The sequence below is a fragment of the Danio rerio genome, chromosome 12 (assembly GCF_052040795.2).
Source record: "Danio rerio strain M-AB ecotype USA chromosome 12, GRCz13ab, whole genome shotgun sequence".
Taxonomy (NCBI): Eukaryota; Metazoa; Chordata; class Actinopteri; order Cypriniformes; family Danionidae; genus Danio; species Danio rerio.
This window is the reverse complement of record NC_141032.1, coordinates 31,618,930-31,638,266: the sequence shown is the minus strand read 5'-3', so window position 1 is coordinate 31,638,266 and position 19,337 is coordinate 31,618,930. Positions and strand designations below refer to the sequence as shown.

The 19,337-nt window shown below is 35.9% G+C and overlaps 1 protein-coding gene and 1 long non-coding RNA gene across 17 annotated transcripts in view; one reads left to right on the top strand and one right to left on the bottom strand.

Moving 5' to 3' along the window:
• Positions 1-13,149, bottom strand: part of LOC147834501 (uncharacterized) — a 382,782-nt gene extending 369,633 nt beyond the window's left edge. For all 16 annotated transcript variants that reach the window (XR_015504250.2, XR_015504242.2, XR_015504251.2 and 13 more), the window contains exon 1: positions 13,078-13,149. The gene's annotated coding sequence lies outside the window, so the exon portion shown is untranslated. The remainder of the gene's footprint in view (positions 1-13,077) is intronic.
• Positions 13,150-13,291: 142 nt separating this feature from the next.
• Positions 13,292-17,403, top strand: LOC147834500 (uncharacterized). The gene is made up of 4 exons (XR_015504278.1): positions 13,292-13,415; positions 15,455-15,530; positions 15,979-16,135; positions 16,379-17,403. It is a non-coding gene; the product is annotated as an uncharacterized LOC147834500 (long non-coding RNA).
• Positions 17,404-19,337: the final 1,934 nt, after the last annotated feature.

Here is a 19,337-nt window from a genome sequence, read left to right as displayed (position 1 = left end):
AAGAAGGGAACAGGAGAGAATAAAGCTCAGAGAGAGTCAGCCATTTGGAAGATTTCCCATCGCGAGGTCACGGGGTCAACACAGCTTAAACTAGATCTGTTGACCTCTTGGTCTCTTGGCCATGAAAGTGTTTGTTTAGGTAGCCTGGCCTGGAGGTCAATGTTTTATTTGGACATGCTCCATCCTCGCCTTGAAAAATTGTTTCTTTGGCTGGAGATAATCCATCATTCCCTATTCACTGCGAGGAATAAACACTTATAGATTTACAGGTTACAGCAGTCTTTTAAAGGTCGTTCTGGTTATGCTATATGTTTTCATTTCTGCAATATATTTGATCATATATGTTATATTAAAGCATAAACGAACCAGATGGATTTTAATTGCTTTTACTTCTTCGGTTTGATGTGATGTTGCCTTTTAGCCATGAGCAATTTATGATCTTTTTTATAAAGACATCATATCAAAATTTTCAAGATCACTTTGCTCATTCCTTTTCACTGCGAGGAGCGTCACTTATACATTTAAGGATTACAGCAGTGAATTAAAGGTCATTTCTGTTATGTGGTATATTTCCATGTCTTCAACATTTATTGCATTACATTATTATATTATATTATATTATATTATATTATATTATATTATATTATATTATATTATATTATATTATATTATATTCATTCACTTTTAGTTTCCCAGTGATGGGTTGCAGCTGGAAGGGTATCTGCTATGTAAAACATATGCTGGATGAGTTGGTGGTTCATTCCGCTGTGGTGACCCCTGATGCCTCATTCACACGGGGCGTCAGCGTCAATGCTTCCCATTCACTTTGAATGGGTGACGTCGGGTGTTGTAGATCTGTCTGCACCACTTCAGTGGTGTTGCTCACTGCAAAAGTTCATACTTTCTCAACTTTTCAAGTGCCAACAGAAGCATCAGTCAATCAGATCGCTGTATGCATATACACCAGCTCAGACAGTAGCGGATTGCTGACTAAATTCATTGTTTGACGCTGCTATGACGATCGCATGAGCCCTAACTTCAGTCACGCCCTCTGTCAAGCATTGACGCTGAAGCCTCGTGTGAATCGGGCATGATAATCAGTGACTGAGCTGAAAAGAAAATGAATGAATTTCTATGTTTATTTATGAAAAGCTTAAACGTATGGAGATAAGTCATACTGATTTGTGTGAGAGTCTTCAGTAGGGAAAAAATAACATAAGTGACATCAAATTATGACATGAAATTTAGTCACATTTTGAAAGATTACTCTTTTTGAAAAATACTGTTTATTCATTCATTCATTTTCCTTCAGCTTAGACTTTATTTCAGAAGTCAACACAGCAGATTGAACTATTAACTCATTTATGCATTCATTTTCTTTTTGCCTTAGTCTCTTTATTAATCTGGGTTCGCCACAACGGAATGAACCGCCAACTTGTCCAGCATTTGTTTTACACAGCAGATGCCCTTCCAGCTTCAGCCCATCGCTGTCTGGGAAACATCCATACACATTCATTTACACACACACATACATTACGAACAATTTAGCTTAGCCAATTTACCTGTACCCTGTCTTTGGACTGTGGGGGAAACCGGAGCAAGCGGAGGAAACCCTTGTGAACACAGGGAGAACATGCAAACTCCACAAAGAAACGCCAACTTGCTGTGAGGCAACTGTGCTAACCACTGAGCCACCGTGCTAACAAAATATAGTTGCAAACTTGAAAATTATATAAAACAAATGACAACTTAGAAAGTTACTATTTGATAAATCATAAAGGAGGAAAAGTTTTAGATAAAAAGTCACTGTAAAATAAAGCCCAAGATATTTTTTTAAATCTGAAATGGTGAATTAGTGATCTTCTTGAAATATAAACCATTATCATCAATTATGTTTAAGATTTAAAATCAATATTACAATATACAAGCAGAATTATGAGGAAAAAAAATTAGGAACTGTGATATTATGAGATAAAAATTATGGTAAATAAAAGTGAAATGACAAACAAATTTGCAATTGTGGGATAAAAAAAAACGTTGATAATGAGAGAACATTTTGAAATTGTATGATAATATCCTAATTATGATCAATAAATAAATAACTCTCTGAGGAACACTGTAAAAAATGCAAGGGTTACACAGCTCATTCATGTTGTCCCAACACAAATCCATTAACTGAATCCAACTAATTTAAGTAGATCGAACATAAAACAATTAAGTTTCCCAGTGCAAATCTCCAGAATGGTGTCGTTTCAGCTCATTTTAGAAGTAGTTTAAGCAAGCAGCAAAAATCCTTTTTGAGTGAATAAAGTTACACTGTGATAAACAAAACTGTTAAAAGAAAAAACTGAAACCGCGAAAATCTAATTCTGAGATATAAAATTATTATATAAATATATTCTGAGATACAAAAAGTATTTTAATTATGAAAAAAAATGAAAAAATTGCAACACGATGGAAATTATGCAAAAACCTCTCCAAATGGGCGAAAACAAAACCACAATTATCGGTAAACCAAGATCCTGACTTTCTGAGGTTATTAAAAATCCCATGGCACTTCTCGTAAAGAGTAGGGGTATAACCCCCATGTCCTCGCCAAATTCCCTCATCCCCATCCACTGAATTGGCTCAGTCACTGTCTTTCCACTCTACCTATATTCTGAGGGATGTAAACGAAAACAATGATCCCAACATATTTCTTGTTTTACATTTTTAATTTCTATAGCTTTCGAGAATCCATAAAGAGCCACATATTGATAAATAATCTTACCAAAGCTGTTTTAACACACATTAAAACATTAAAATCCTTCAATGTTTCAGTTCAGTTGCAAAACGCCAACGTTATGTATTGTTGCTCTGAAGAAAAAAAAGGTCACATCACGTAATTCAAGCAATACCGTACATCAAGAGTAACCCTTAAATCACACCCACTCATTCAAGGCCATCCATATTGCTTACAGGATGAACACACAAGTAATGTATTAAAGAGTGATATAAACCAGTGTTGTATAGGGTGGAGTACTGTTATCAGCTCTCCAGTGTGTTACACGCGGCTACTTATTATAGCAAGAAGCTCTAGTACTACATCACCATTAGTAACCTCTGATACCGAAAAGAGGATTCCACCCCCACTAATGCTTTATAGCCTGACAGAGCTAGCAAGCTTGATAAATGTCCGCACGGCTGTTATTCCAAGCAGCTCCACTCTCACAATGGAACAAAAAAATAAATAAAAAATGTGCGCAAAGCAAGCTCTGACAAAGTCTTTACCAATGCAATAATTCAACACGATAATTTTCTTTCAGCACACAACAATTCCCATGTGGAAATTGTTTGTTTACAGTTGGTTTTCCTTCCCAAAATGCTTTCAAAATATGCCAAGGATCCAGTTTGTGAAACGCAAACTCTTTGTCTCTGTAGCCCAAGGTTTAATACAACAGTAATTCGTCATGAATGGCAGTTCATGAGGTCCCACCAGGCTTTGGATCTTCTCTGCAGTCTAGACGGCGCTTTTAAGATGGCTGCCCGGCCCCGCGACGAGATTGCAAATGACTCTTGAGTGTAGTCTGCAAAAGATGACCCCGCCGTGGCCCGAGCTCTCGTTCTCTCACACTGGCAGTGATCCAGTTGTCAGGTGCTGCCATTTCCACTTCAATCAGGAGCCAGCGCCGCTAAACGCATCCAGATACTTGCTTAATTTATTCTAATTAATGTCAACACAAAAACAACAACAAAGCATTCCGGTCCAAACCCACAACTGTGTGAGACAACAAATAGGAAGAGGTTTAAACAAATCAGACATTAGATCTGCATCAATTAGCAGTCTGACAGAGAACAAGGGGGAAAACAGATGAATCTAAAAAAATTTAGGGGAGGACAAATAAGGGCAGAATTTTTTTTTTTTTTTTTGGGGGGTGACTTCTTTATATTTATTTATTTGCATTTCCTGTGCAAACCTACAGTTGAAGTCAGAATTATCAGCCACCAAGTATATTTATTAATTAGTTTGCTTTTCGACTCAGTCCCTTTATTAATCAGGGGTTGCCAAAGTTCCAATTTATCCAGCATTTCTATTGATTTCTTTAATCTTTGCCATCATAACTTTACATCATATTTCAGTGGGTATTTTTCAAGATACTAGTATTCAGCTTAAGGTGACATTTAAAGGCTTTACTAGGTTAATTACCCAAATCATTGTATAACAGCATTTTGTCCTGTAGACAATCAGAAAAAAGCGCTTTAGAGGGCTAATAATATTGACCTTAAAATGTTTTTAACAAATTAAAAACTGCTTTAATTCTAGCCGAAATAAAACAGAAAAAAGACTTTTTACAGATGAAAAATGTGTGAAAAAACGTATAGTTAAAAATAATTTGGGAAATATTTGAAAAAGAAAAAACATTTCACACAATTTTGACTTTAACTGTATGTGATGAAGCATATTACTATGCAGATATCAAGAAACAGAGGCAAAATTGACCTGTCAGAGTTATTGTTTTTAACCTCTTTTACTTAAGTTCACAGGTAAAAGTTTATGTCAGATTTTTGTGCAATACTCTAACTAGGGCTGGGCGATAATTCGATAACGATAATTATCACGATATATATATATTTTTTGATAAAACAATAATGACAGTTTGATAATTATAATAAAATAAAATCGTCTTAAAACGTAAATTCAAATTAATTGAAAAAATTCGAAAAAATTGCCCAGTCCTAGCAAGGACACTGGGGTTATACCCCTACTCTTTACGAGAAGTGCCATGAGATTTTTAATAACCTCAGAAAGTCCTTGGTTTACCGATAATTGTGGTTATTGTTTATACAATATGTGTAAGGCCCCGCAGGCATTTTGCAGCCTGCACGTCTCGATGCCGCACATAGTACAAGTTTACAGTTAGCAAAAGATCTGTCACAGACATTGAAACTTCACTAAACTTCTGTCTGGAGCTACTTAGTTCTTTGCAATCCAACACAAAACAGAGCAACGTACACTGCAAACTGCACAGACAACTCCTGCCATCAAAACCATGCCTCACAAGAAAAAATAAATAAAAAAGATAAGACAGGCTAAATGACCACACAATCTCAACGAACACTTGATGCCTGCTGTAAACTACAGGCTTTATTATTTAAGGGCATTTGTTACAACATTTTGTTGTCAAGCTTATGTTTCCTTTTTAATATGACGATATTATCTCTGAAATCTGTAAAGCCACTACTGTCCTTCATTGACGGTAAATAACCCGCTTTTATACATTTAAAGACATCATTACAGAGGAGAAATCAGAAGTTATTTGCAGCACTGATAGTATTGTTAGATTACCTTAATTGGAAAAACGAACTTGGTCGGAAGAATAAGAGAGAGACTCGCCATGATGCGCAATTTTTAAAATTAGAATCTGCATAGGCCTATTGGTGCCAGTCAATCAGCTAAAATTAGTTAAAACACCAGCAGATATAACTGAGATCTGTTCATAACAGGGTTTTATGCATCCTGCAGCATACACTGTCAAGAGAGTGACTCCATAAGTAAGGTAAACTGCACACACTCAATTATAAAATGTGTCCACGCATCTCATTGCGTAAAAAACAACTTAACCTTTAAATATCTATTAATCAGTCATCGATAAGGTCTATCTATTAAAGAGTTATTGACAATCAATAGATCATAAAGTAATCCCTAGCATCCCTAAATAAGATATATTAAAGGATATTTCACTCTAAATTCACAAAAAATGACAGTTCATCCAAAACTGAAAATTCTGTCGCCATTAACTCACCTTTTCTTGTTCCAAACCTGTTTAATATATATATATATATATATATATATATATTAGGGATGTAACGGTATCAGAATTTCACGGTACGGTAATACCTCGGTATGAATGTCACGGTACGGTATTTATTGAATCATTTACAGGAAAAAACAAAACTTATGAAAAAACTCCAAAAAAGTGCCAAAAGTGTCAATGACATACAAATTAGCCATCTATCTGTAGGCTTTGAAACAGGAACTTCAATTTTAATAACAAAAAAATATTAAACCATGTAAAAAAATAAAGTTTCAATTTAGTATTGTTGAAAACTCATCACATTCAACATTTAATCACTCACTCACTTAGATAGAGATGGGTTTAAAGGAAAATGATCATATAAATATAATCTGGTAAAAGCTGGTATCTCTGGGCATTTACAATGTCCCCTGCAACAGAAAAAAACCCCTCTCATTTGGGACTGAGGATTCTGGGACAGAGATATGACTTGGCCCAGGTTGACAGCAGTGGGTAACGTTGTGCATTGTCTTTCCCCCACTTGAGAAGACAAACCATGAGTGAGATAGAGGTCTCTTTGCGGTACAAGTCAATGTCTGCATCAATCTGAACAGTGTGCTGTGTTTCTGCAGTCCCCATGACTGTTATTAGTCGTATTCACCAACTTGCAGGCACGTGCACACATAGGGCTCAACCTGTGCAGTGCACATGCCCTTTTTAGTCTTGGATAGAAAATGCCCTTCCAAATCGATCAAAAGTGCCCCCGCGACGTGACACAACCTCCGTCCAGCCCTTCAGTAGACAACACCGCTCTTGAGAATGCGCGCTCAACCCCCCCTCGGCGCTTTACAATACGCTCGCGACAACACAGCTGATCAGAACGCGCGCGACAACACTGCTATTCAGTACGCGCGCGACAACACTGCTATTCAGTACGCGCGCGGCGACAACACCCGCTTTAGGTTCGATCATTTCCATCTTTTTTTTCATCTCCGCTACTAGCAGCACACTCCATTTCCGCATTACTGGATCTGTAGCGACAGCAGACCGCAAAGGATTATGGCCACGCCTGGGCTGATGGGAAATGTAGTTTAAGCTACCTGCCGTTCGCTTCATTCGCCTGAGCAAATTTTCTCAGAAGACCTATAGTTTTACCGAGTCATGCGACTTCGGTAATATCGAAAAAAATTAATATTGCGGTATGACGGTATTTACAATACCGTTACATCTCTAATATATATATATATATATATATATATATATATATATATATATATTTTTTTTTTTTTTTTTTTTTTTTTGATTTATACAATAACTGGGTAATGTCTTTGGTTGTTGAAAACCAAAAAATGCTGAAAAATTAAAGTCTTGAGCCAAAAAGATTCAAATGACTGCCCCGCTCTTACGCAAAGAATAAGGTAAATATTATATCTGCAACTTGTTTTAAGTCAAGCATGCAGTTTCTGTGTAAAATAGTAGTGGAACTGCCAGGAAAGTAGAGCTGCATGATACTGAAAAAATATGCAATGTTATTGAGTACTGCGATAATTATATTTTGTAAGATGTAACATTTCCTAAATGCTATTTTAAGCTGTTTTTAAATCATTTATTTATTTCATGATAATGAAATACACAGGTAAAAGATCTAATTTTTCAGATCTTATTCATTCTAATTTAGACTAAAAACTGTTGGTGCAAACAATACTCTGAGAAGACTCTGATTGGCTGTTATTTTCCTCTCGTCTCAACTCTAGCCACAAGTATTTATTTTCAGCTCTGGGTTCACATTTGGGCCGCTTCAGTAAATAGCAGAACTGCAACAACATGGGAAGGAAAGGATAAAGATAGTAACCTTATTGGTCAAATTTCTATAAACAACCAATGCATTATATAAATGTGATTTATCACACATCAGCAATACATATATTGCATTAACTATTATCTCAATAACAATACTTTTGCTACAAAGCAAGGAGTGCATTTTAAAATATTGACGAGGGTACCAAATTAGCAAAGAATGGCCCTGATTTTAAATCAGAGATTTTTTTAGGATAACGCTGTTAGTTGTTAACTTTGTGGTAACATCTTTCACACATGCAAACACACACAAAGGAACAGACACTAATACTATTGTTAATTATGTCAAAATTCTATAATCATATTATTAAACTAATTAGAGATCATTTTAACTACATCGCCCACCTACTGTACTATCCTCCGACCTTTTTCAGTATTAACACTTTCAGACACATTCTATTAACACTTAGACATCAAGTGCCATTGTTCAACTAAAAATGGAATTTCTGTCATCATTTAATCACACTTCTTGCTCAAACCCTTTTTTCTGCAGGGGAAAAAGATTATATATTTAATTGTTTAATTCATTTAACCCTTGTGCACTGTTCAAATTCACTTCCCTTTTTGTTATATTAGGGATGAAAACATCCACTAAATAATTTTTTTTTTTCACACTGTTTTTGCATAAATCTTTCAATCAATCTCAGTTCTGATCAAAACTACTAAATTGTTTAGAAAATTACAGAATTTTAAGTCTTTCATTGCCAAGATGGCATTTTATGTCATTGATTTTGTTAAAACACACAAAATTACGTATTTTCAGTCTTGGTTGTGTGAACGATTCTAAACAACATTGGCTTTAATGCACTGTTAGATTTCATTTTTTCCTCCCTAATTTACCATTGTGGCTATTTTTACTCCATTGACTTCTATTATAACCAAATTTGATGGTACATAAATACAGTCTTTGTTTTTGTTTGTCCATGTAGTTCTGAGAGCTGAGATGCATATTTTGATTTTCTCAGAGACATCAAGGTAAAAGTGAAGAGGTCACTCTCACACATTCACAGACACACATACACTTTAATTTGCTGTTAGACTTCATATAAAATCCTGACACTAAGCTATTTTTTTATTGTATTTTTTATTTATTTGCACAGGCCTATTTAAAGAGTTAATGGTGACAGCTAATGATCAGCAGTAAACTTGACAAATTTGACCTCTTCCCAACAGGGAAAACCACCAACAATCAAAAATGCATGATTATATGGTGTCATGGCTTTGCGATCACAAAAATGTTGTTATAATGGAAGTCAATAGGGCAAAAACAGCACCAACAGAAAACTAGGAATAAAATGAAAATTAATCAAAAACAATGCTTCAAAGGCAACGTTGTTTCACAGTTACAATATCTGTAATAGAAGGTAAAAAACATCCAGTCCACATTTACATTTTTTATTGAAAATACCTAATTTTGGGCTGTGTTTTTTTCTCATGAAATCTGTGACATCATTTTGTTAATTTGACAATTAAAGAGTTAAAATCTTGTAATTTGTTTTGGCAATTTAGTAGTTTTGATCAGGATTGAGTTTGATTAACAGATTTAAAAAAATATTTATCTGATGCATGTTTACAGTAGTTTAATTTAGTGGATGTAGTCATCCCTAACACAATAGGTTAGTAAATTTGCACAGAGTGCATTGTTGAAGGTTTTATTCCAAATCAAAGCATTTTCTCAAATTGTCACAAAATAACCAAAAATAATTCTGCTAGCTGAAACACAGAAAAAGTTGTGGTCAAATTAAGGCTCGAAATCACCCCAGAGTGGATGAAAACATCCCCAACAGTACATAAGGGTTAATTTCTTTATTTAATTAAATGACATTTAATTATTTTTTATTATGTGCATATTACATTTTAACATGTGAACCAATAGTAAAACAACCATAAGTCTCAAGAAAAATGGATTATCATTGTTTTGTTGATCATTTCTATATTTTGTTTAGTTTTGTTGAGAACAATATGATATTCACATGTACTTGTTTTACATTCACTAGCAAATACCATTATAGTGAAATCCATTGTTCTACATGCGATTCACACTCCAGTAAAGCAGCTGGCAGAAATTTAGCATTTTTATTCTTACAATATGATCTCCTTTCATTTTATTTTATTCTTTCAATTATATTGTAATGACAGCAAAGCAAGAAGTGTGAGAATGGTTAATTTAAGCCACAGTTAGTCTCCTTTGCTCACCAAGACTTCATTTACTTAATCAAATATTCATTAACAGCAAAACTATCATTTGTAAAATACTTTAAAACTATAAATCTATTTTAAAATCTAATGCAACATCTGAACTTTCAGCAATGATTTTTTTGTCCTCATAATTTGTAATATAAATCTTCAGAATAAAATCTTTAATTGGTATGTTATTATTTTAAATGTCTTAAACAATCCCCATACTTTAAGAATTTTATGATAAATAAGATCTTCAGAAATCGTTTGATCGATTTACAGCATCCTCGCTGAATAAGAACATTAATTTCTTTCATGAAAATTTAAAACTTTTGGACATAAGTGTAAATGATCACAGAATTTTCATTTTTAATTGAACTTTTTCTTCCGTTCTGCTGCACTATATACTTTAAACAGCTAGAATGCAGCATATGCAATTTAATACGTTTGATTTAATTAACAGCACTTAATTAAAATGCTAAATCAACATCCCTAACACAAAGGTGCAGCGAAGCATCTGAAAAAGATAATTTTCATCTAGTCAGATTCATGCATCCTTCATTCTTTCTTTATAGGCCTCATGGGGAAAGTGAAATCAGCCTTATTTCAACATGAATGCATGCAGACGAAAAAGTGTGAAAAGCAGCCTAAACATTAGTGCCACAGCATCAAAATATGATGTTCAACCCACAGAACACGCAACAGAAGATCAAAGCTTTCCAAGCTCACATTCGCACATGCACACACTCTCTCCCTCCTGCTCAGGCCATAAATCAAAGCTTTGGAAATGGAGCGCTGGATAGTGAGGGATAGAGGAGAAGAATTAGGCTTGAGTGACAGAGCAGTAAAAAGCTGCTGCTGCGCGATGCTCCCTTGGCCTGTCCACTCTGATGGGACCTGTTTGCCTTTTCAGCAGTGTGGGGTGAAGCGTGTATCCGCTGAGAGGCATCCCAGGAGAGGTCGTCACAGGGGTTATGTTTGCATTGTCACGCATTAACAGACATACACACAGTCGGAAATGCACACACAGTGTGTTTGTCACTCCATGTCAGCATCAGTGTCAGTACAGTGGAAAAGAAGCTGGAAAAAGGGACAGAGGGTCATCTATAGGAGCTAGACGGCAGAAGCCCATCAAAACGTAACACGGCACATCAAAAAGTGTTTTGAGAAAACACTCTGCGTGAATGACAGAAGAAGAGCAAGAGCTTGTCACATCTTTGTGCCTTTGTTCGAGAACAGTGTTTCATCTCGACTGATTCTTTTCTGCTGTTTCAATCTGGGAGCCGCTGTATTCGCCCAGTGAACACTGTCAGTGATGCTCTATGACAAACAAGTCGGTGGAGACTTCACTGAGTAGGGCTGGGAATTGAGAACGCTCCATTGAAGAAAACAAACTGACTCAAATGGGGTGTGCCATATTTGTCTAGAATAATGTTGTAATTGTTTGGGTTTTTTTTTTTTTTTTTTACAATGTGCAAGCTGATAAACCAGAGATTGTCACTCTCTTTCCAACAAACATTTTTTTATCAAGCATGACTTTACACACAAAACCATCGTTATGGTAGTTAAAACATGGTGACCACAAATTAACAATGGTTAAACTACACCAATCAAGTTATTTGTATTAAAACTTTGGTAACATACAAATGTTAATCAATGTGTTCAATACACTATTAGTATAATAAACGTCTGTATAATTCATGTTGTGAAAGCAAAAATACCCCTGTAATGTTTTTGTTTTAGCAATATAATTTAGTAGGCCTAATATTAATTTCACAAATAGTAGCAAGTGAAAATGTTCATACTGTATAGACTTTTGTTCATAAAATAAAAAGTTGACTGACTTGCTCCAACTACAGGCCTGTAGCCAGCCTGTTAAAAGGGGTGGTTCTTTTTATTTTAAAAAAAGTGGACCTTTTTGCGGTTATAAGCTTTATTTAGGCTACTATTTAATTATGAGATTTAAATACAGCATTTTAGAAACATTTTAAGCACTATTTTAGCCGAATTAGATTGCCAGATGAACATTAGAACCAAAAAAGTACATTTGAAAATTCATGGATAACAACAATACCCAAAATAGTGTTCAAATTCATTTTAATATCTGTCGCTTTTGGTGCTTCACAGCTTTTTATTAGTCTTTTTTTTTTTTTGGACTCATGAAAAATAATTGTTATTGGCCAAAAGAGATTAGCTGAAGTTACACTGAAGCCACAGCCAACAGAAGACTCCACTTGGTCTTAAAACCATTTTCGATGGGTTTTGTTTACTATTTATGATGGCATAGCAGTCAAAATAGATCAAATGAGCTCATGTGAGGAACAACTTCTGGACCTTTGTCAGTGAGGGGTGGGTCTTTTGAACCACCCGAATCCACCCTGGCTACGGGCCTGAACTAAAATAGTTATTGCGGTAAAGTTAGTTTTATATTTGTACAATCTCTCTTAATAATACAATTTCAGAAAAGTATTATAAGCAAATTTTTAAATAGTTAAATCATATTAGCAACTAATAACTATCAAAGAATGACATTGTTCACAGTCAATTAAATACTGCTAATGTTGTTGAAGACTACTTAAAAAAAGATTTCTGACTCAATATTCAAATTAGCATGGTAAACAATATAAGGACTATTAAAAATTTGCCAATGTGCGAATATAAAACCAACTTTACATCAGTAACCATAGTTCCAAACATTGTGCACCATCCCTGCTGAAAAAAAAAACAGCTTAAACCAGCCGAGGCTATAGTTGGCTGGTTTTAGCTGGTTGACCAGCCTGGTTTTGAGAGGGTTGGGCCATATTCAGGCTAGTTTCCAGCCATTTTAGCTTAGCTGATTTTAGCTGGTCATCGCCCAGCCTGACCAACTAAGACCAAGCTGGAAATGGCCAAACCCCCCCCCCCCCCCCCCCCCCCCTAAAACCAGGCTGGTTGACCAGCTAAAACCAGCCTAACGTTAGTCTAGTTTAAGCTGGATTTTTCAGCAGGTGCACGGCAAAATAATAGTGTATAGTTCTGTTTTGAAACAATAATTACAGTCAAGCTTAAATAATTCATTTGTAACATCTCTATTTCTCTAAATATAGGCCTATCAGCCATTTTGAACTCATCGTTTGAACTTATGCAATGAACTCGAACTTTTTCAGCTATCTACTGTGTAACGTAGCCAAGTATCACACAAATACTCTGCATAATGCATAGTGCATGAAACGTACATTAAAAAAACATGGCAACAGCCAATAACAAAGTATAAAGTTATTGTACTCACTTGCAAAAGACTTCATCGATGGTTTTAAAGTTCGTCACTGAAGTCAATTCATGTTCAGTTCATACTCCGACAGAAAACAGCAACTCGAAAGCATTCATCTTAAAACGCCACGTTATTTACACTTTGTTATACACCACCACGTCATACACAGCAGTGATGGCGGTTTGATTCGCGAAAAAATGACTCGGTGAATCAATGAATCAAACTCATCGGTTCGAAACGGCCGCAATTGAACTGGGTGGAGACTGAACTTGACAGGATCTGGATATGAAAACTTTTTTTGTGTTAACTAAAAGGTCACAAACAATTAAACCACATTAAACGGAAAATAAATGCAGGTAAGTTAAAACAGCTTAGTATTTTTGTAAACGTCAATAAAATACGTTTTTTCTGCTTCATAATTTTCTCTGGAAACAAAGATGCATTTTTCATTTTAAAATGATTAATGTATAAATAATTCTTTATTATTTTATTTAATTTTAATTCACAGTTGTGTATCACAGTTCCCACAAAAATATGAAGCAACTGCCATCAACACTTTCCCAGTGATGGGTTGCAGCTGGAAGAGCATCCGCTGCGTGAAAAAACATATGCTAGATAAGTTGGCGGTTCATTCCGCTGTGGCGACCCCTGTTTAATAAAGGAACTAAGCTGAAAATAAAAATGAATGAATAAATGACTGTCATCAACACTGATAATCAAGCATGTTTATTGAGCAGCAACTCATTATGCTTATGCTGAAAATTCAACTTGATGAAAATGAATGGCTTAATGTTAAATCATGTGTTAAACAATGAAACAGAAACAGAATTAGACAACTGGTTTTATTGGATTTTTATTGGATTTTTGATCATGTAAATGTAGTATTGGTGAACAAGCCTTAGGTTTTCATTACCAAATCTTATAACAAATGTGGTTTGTTATTTGTCATACCTCAAAGCAGATGATGTTTAGGCACATGCACGCAAAACCCATAGAGAAATAAGTGAGCATTTGTGTATGACCTCGACCACTGAGACAAAACGATGCTGAAAAACACCTTCTCCACCTCCATCTCATGGGTCACAATCAAAATCGGGCAAATCAATAAATAATAAAACACAACTCACAATCATAAACGTGAAGGGCACTATCCCAACCTTCCCAGCAGAGGCATAAAAATATTTATCAGAGTCACCGTTTCTGTCATTCCCTATCTCTTTCTCCATTTCTCTCTGGTTTGTTGTCTGTCTGCTTTGGTCAGGAAATGACAGGCTCTCATGTTAAATTTGTGTTGACAGCACAAGTGCCTTATTTATTTGAGCTGTCAATCGAATGAAAATTTTAATTGAATTAATGACATCATTTGGTGTGAGTTAATCTGACTAATTGCATACGTCAAGGATTGCATAGAAAAATCGCACAAATGAAGGCAAAAAATAGGCATTATCAAAAAGTCTTTGTTTCAAATAGCTAAACATTTATAGCAGAGCATTTCACAATCAGATTTCTCTCAAACTTTTAGATTAATTAAATTTTTTAGCATGTCTTCCCTTTTTAAATAATTAACACAACATTTATGTTTAATTTCTACTTTTTCTTAAGATTTTCTGCTTTCTTTGTGGGAACCATGAAAGAATTTGTATATTAAATCAAAATCTTTTTGTAACATTATAATTATATATTCACAGTCATATTGAGGTGATATAAAGATAATCAGTCTTTTTTTTAATTCCTTGACGTTAAAAATAGGATCCAAATCCCTCTAATTTTGAGGCCCACCGCAACGTGATGTAGGACTGCGGTTTCCTCTCCCAACGAATTGATTGACCGCTGCATATTAACAGGTCTCCATAGTAACTTGTATTATCATATCAACAAGACAGGATGTGCACAAAGCCACTGGGATTTAAAGATCTGTTCAGCTCTCTGTGATCATCAATCATCATCAAATGTGATCAAGAATGAGTTTTACAAGTTTAAAAGGTTTTTAAAACAGTGAATGTTTGTAATGAATTACAGCAATTTTACCGTCTTTATCACCACAGCCGCACGTCAGTACAGTTATTAAAGAAGACAATTCATTTTGTTTGTGGACGTTAAATCAGGTTTATTTTGTAAATTAACATAACAGATATTTATACAGCAGTGGATATTAACGTGGATTCTGTCACATTTGCCATGCAAAAACAGTGCAAAGTCAAACACGTGCACTGCGTGTGTGTGCGTGAACTTTGTAATGACATTGTGTGTTACTCATTGTTGCAAAAAGGCTTGAATTAACTTCACAACAAAGACATCAAATAATCATTGGGAAAGTTTTGCTGTAATATTTCTCACAAATGTTACGTGAGATCTGCTTCCTTCATGCCTGTCACTGTGCTTGTATCTGACACAGCAGAGGTGAAGATTTAGGCAAACTCTGACAGGCACGTGGGAACAATGGGCAGGGAGAACCAGCATTAAAGGCACAGGCAACAAAGACAGCTACATTCAGAGTGAAAACAAAATCAAAAATCCAATATTGTGAAAGGTATAATAAATAATCTTATGGGTGTTTTGAGCTGAAACTTTACAGACACATTCTGAAGACACAAAGGTCTCATTTTAAATCTTGAAAAAGTGGTAAAATAGGTTACCCTTAAATCAATGAAACTGAAACAGTATTTTTATATAATAATATTTCAAAATATCAGCCAACAGTTGCTATTGGATTTTTGATCCAGTAAATCCACGGCAGTTTACAATTAAAACTGTCTCAAACCTTCACACAGATTAATTGTGTTATTTTTTAGCACGTTTTCCTTTTTTAATAATCAGCACGAAAAGTATGTGTTAAATTGCTACTTTTTTCACCTTCCCTCAAAGAAATCTTGACAGCCCGCAAATAAAAATGCCCATCTATATGCTGGTTTTTCCAAGGCACAGCTGGCGCAGATGACAGACTCTGACAGAGGCTTCCTCAGGAGAATGACCTGCAGGAGGCGAAAGGGGACATGTCCTCTGAGGAGCCGAGGAGAAAAGCAGCAGGGTTCTTCTGCGCCGCCAAAAAAACTGATTCACATACTGTGAAATGAAGGTTTAGTTTCAGACACTTTTACTGCCTCCATCATATTATGTAGAAATTAGGTATGTGTGACCTTTGCGGTGTAAATGAGATCTGAATACAGAATTAGAAGCATCAAGCCAAGCGCAGTGTGACTGCTGTGTATGTGTATATGATTACCACCCATGTCTGTTTCATCCCCAGGTCAAATTGACATGCCATGTCAGGCTGTGTGTGTCACTATTGTCTCTCATTTTCCTCCACTTTCATTTCCAGAGCCGTCTGAGTTGTTCTCATTACCACTCACAGGAAGAGTCTACCGGATGGGGCTCGGGCCGGCTGTACCAATTCTGCCTGCAGTAATTATGTTTTGAGAGGGAGGCAAGGGCACAGACTTATAAGCAATGATGGGCTACTACAGCACCCTGCTGCGAATGCACTGAAAAACAGCGGCCTCTAGCGGACAGACTTGATTACAGCATTGCTTGTCGATACAGATCTATTCAATCTTCTTCATGTTGACAATTTTTTACACTCATGCCTGCATTTAAAATATTCCACGATTGCAGAGATCAAACAAGGGCGGCGTATGTGGCTGGTACTACATTAAATAAACATGTCTTAAGCATTAATGTTGATGCGAGATGTGCAGCGATCACATAGGGTAAATAATCATTATTTAATGGCCTTGCATGGAAAGCAGCACCTCCCAGTCCTCTCTATAAGGGCCAATTTGGCTGACAGGTCTTCAGATGAAGATGAAAAGTGCTTCTGTTTTATTAAGCACCGCTGACATGAATATCCAGGGCACATCTTTGATAATACTGTATACTGCAGTAGTGGTTTTAAAAGCCACTGCTTTGCGCATAATGGAAGCAAGGCCCTCTCAGGTCGCAAGTCTGCATGGATGAACGGAAAGCTGCGGTGGCTTTGAAAGAAAAGTAAACATGCAGAATGCTGGCTGTGCAGTGCGAAAGGCTAAATGACATAATTAGTCTCGATCTTGGCCCAAATTCGCCCACCATGAATTAGCTGCAATAGTGTAAACACTGAGCTTTGGACAGGCATGACAGGGTTTTGTTTTTGACTAATTGCATTTGATAACGAGTCTCACTGTTAGACATGATTATTACATCAATGGAATAATTAGCATTTGTGTTGGAGTTCTCCCATGAACGCAGGAGCCTCTTCGACAGGTTTTGGCAGATGTGTAAATATTACCTTTTTTTTTTTTTTTTAAATGTTCAAATTCCCTGTAAACATTTCACTTTGTCAATTAGTGGATGCATTCGTTTAATTTCAGTTGAATTCTTTCTCTCATTCTTTATTCTGTTTCTCTCGCTCTCATTCCCATTTCCCTTTGGCTAATAGTGACCAGGTTGAATAAGTGACACTAGAATAATAGTCAGGAGAGAGAAGAGTAATTACGAGGTCATGAGGGTTTTATGCAAAACATGAAAAGCCTTTTGTAGAAATCAGGTCCAAGGGGCAGCGGGGGACGAGAGGTGAAGAGACATGAAAATGAAAACACTGTCATCAGAAAGACAATTAAACAGAACCAGTGCTGAAGAAGCTATTTTGAAACTGGTTCAAGCAAATAACTGTCAGGTCAAATAACACATTTGAAGAAGTGACAAGATAAAAACTATTGTATGAACCCCAATCAGTTGCATCAAAGCTCTCTCATGGGGGCCATTGGCAAGGCTATACATGGAGGAACCCCACATAAAAAAAAGCACTACAGTAATTTATAGTCAATACTAGTGTTTTTGAGCCATCAAACTGTGACTAGGTGGAGTATTTACTACTCTTTGTTGATGAATGCTACAGCGTAATGTAGTATCAACTATTGTGAACTGATAAACTTTAATAAATACTGTCATATACTTTTGTTTTTACTACACTAAACTGTATTGTACTGTAGTCTAATATTTATAATTAAAAACATATTACATAATTAGAAAATTTCTTTAAATCACTACTAGTTGTTGTAGCCTGTTTCCATAGCGGTAACTATAGACTTATAGTCCAGATGATGTTAGTACTGAACTATAGTATTGTTCAATAACACTATAATACTTACTATGGCAAATGATAGCATAAAAATAATGGTTTGGGGTTTTGACTTTTGTCACTACCTGACAAAAGTCTTGTCGCCCCCAAGTTTTAGAAACAACAAATAATAACTTGACTTCTAGTTGGTCATTTGGCATTAGAAGTGGCTTATATGAAAGGCAAAGACTTCTAGATTTTGCTTATCTTACCAAAAAAATAAAATGATCATGCCTTCCCTACTAAAAAAAACTGCTTTAAGCCTGGCTACACTGGTCAAGCTGACTTTAGCTGATTTTAGCTGGTCATCTCCCAGCCTGACCAGCTAAGACCAGGCTGGAAATGGCTGTAAACCAGCCAAGAAGTGGCCAAAACCCCTCTAAAACCAGCCTGGTTGACCAGCTAAAACGGTTTAAGCTGTTTTTTTTCAGTAGGGTTGATTTTTAATTATTTAATTAGAAGATAAAGGTCTGACTTTGCTTAGACAAAGTCTTGTCACTAAACAGAAATAATATACAGTATAGAATCTAAAGTCATGATGCAAATTAATATTGTGTATGACTCCCTTGAGCTTGGAGGACTGCATCCATACATCTCTGCAATGACTCAAATAACTTATTAAATAAGTCATCTGGAATGGCAAAGAAAGCGTTCTTGCAGGACTCCCAGTTCATCAAGATTCTTTGGATTCATCTACAATGCCTCCTTCCTCATTTTACCCCAGACATGCTCCCTAATGCTCCCCAGGAGCACCTTGACCTATTTTGCTTTCAGGAACCTTGATGTGGATGCTGAAGTATGAGAAGAAGTGCTATCCTGCTGAAGAATTTGCCCTCTCCTGTGGTTTGCTATGTAATGGGCAGCACAAATGTCTTGATAACTGTTGATGTTGACATCCACTCTGCAGATCTCTTGCATGCCCCCATACTGAATGCAACCCCAAACCATGTTTTTTCCTTCACCAAACTTGACTGATTTGTTTGAGAATCTTGGGTCCATTCAGGTTCCAATAGATCATGGGCAATATTTATGATGACTGGAATGCAGTTCAACAGATGATTCATCAGAAAAATCTGCCACTTTTCCAAACGATCAACTAGAAGGCAAGTTATTATCTGTTGTTCTTAAAACTGGGATTGATGAGAAGATTTTTATCAGGTATAAGATATAAAATAAGAACATC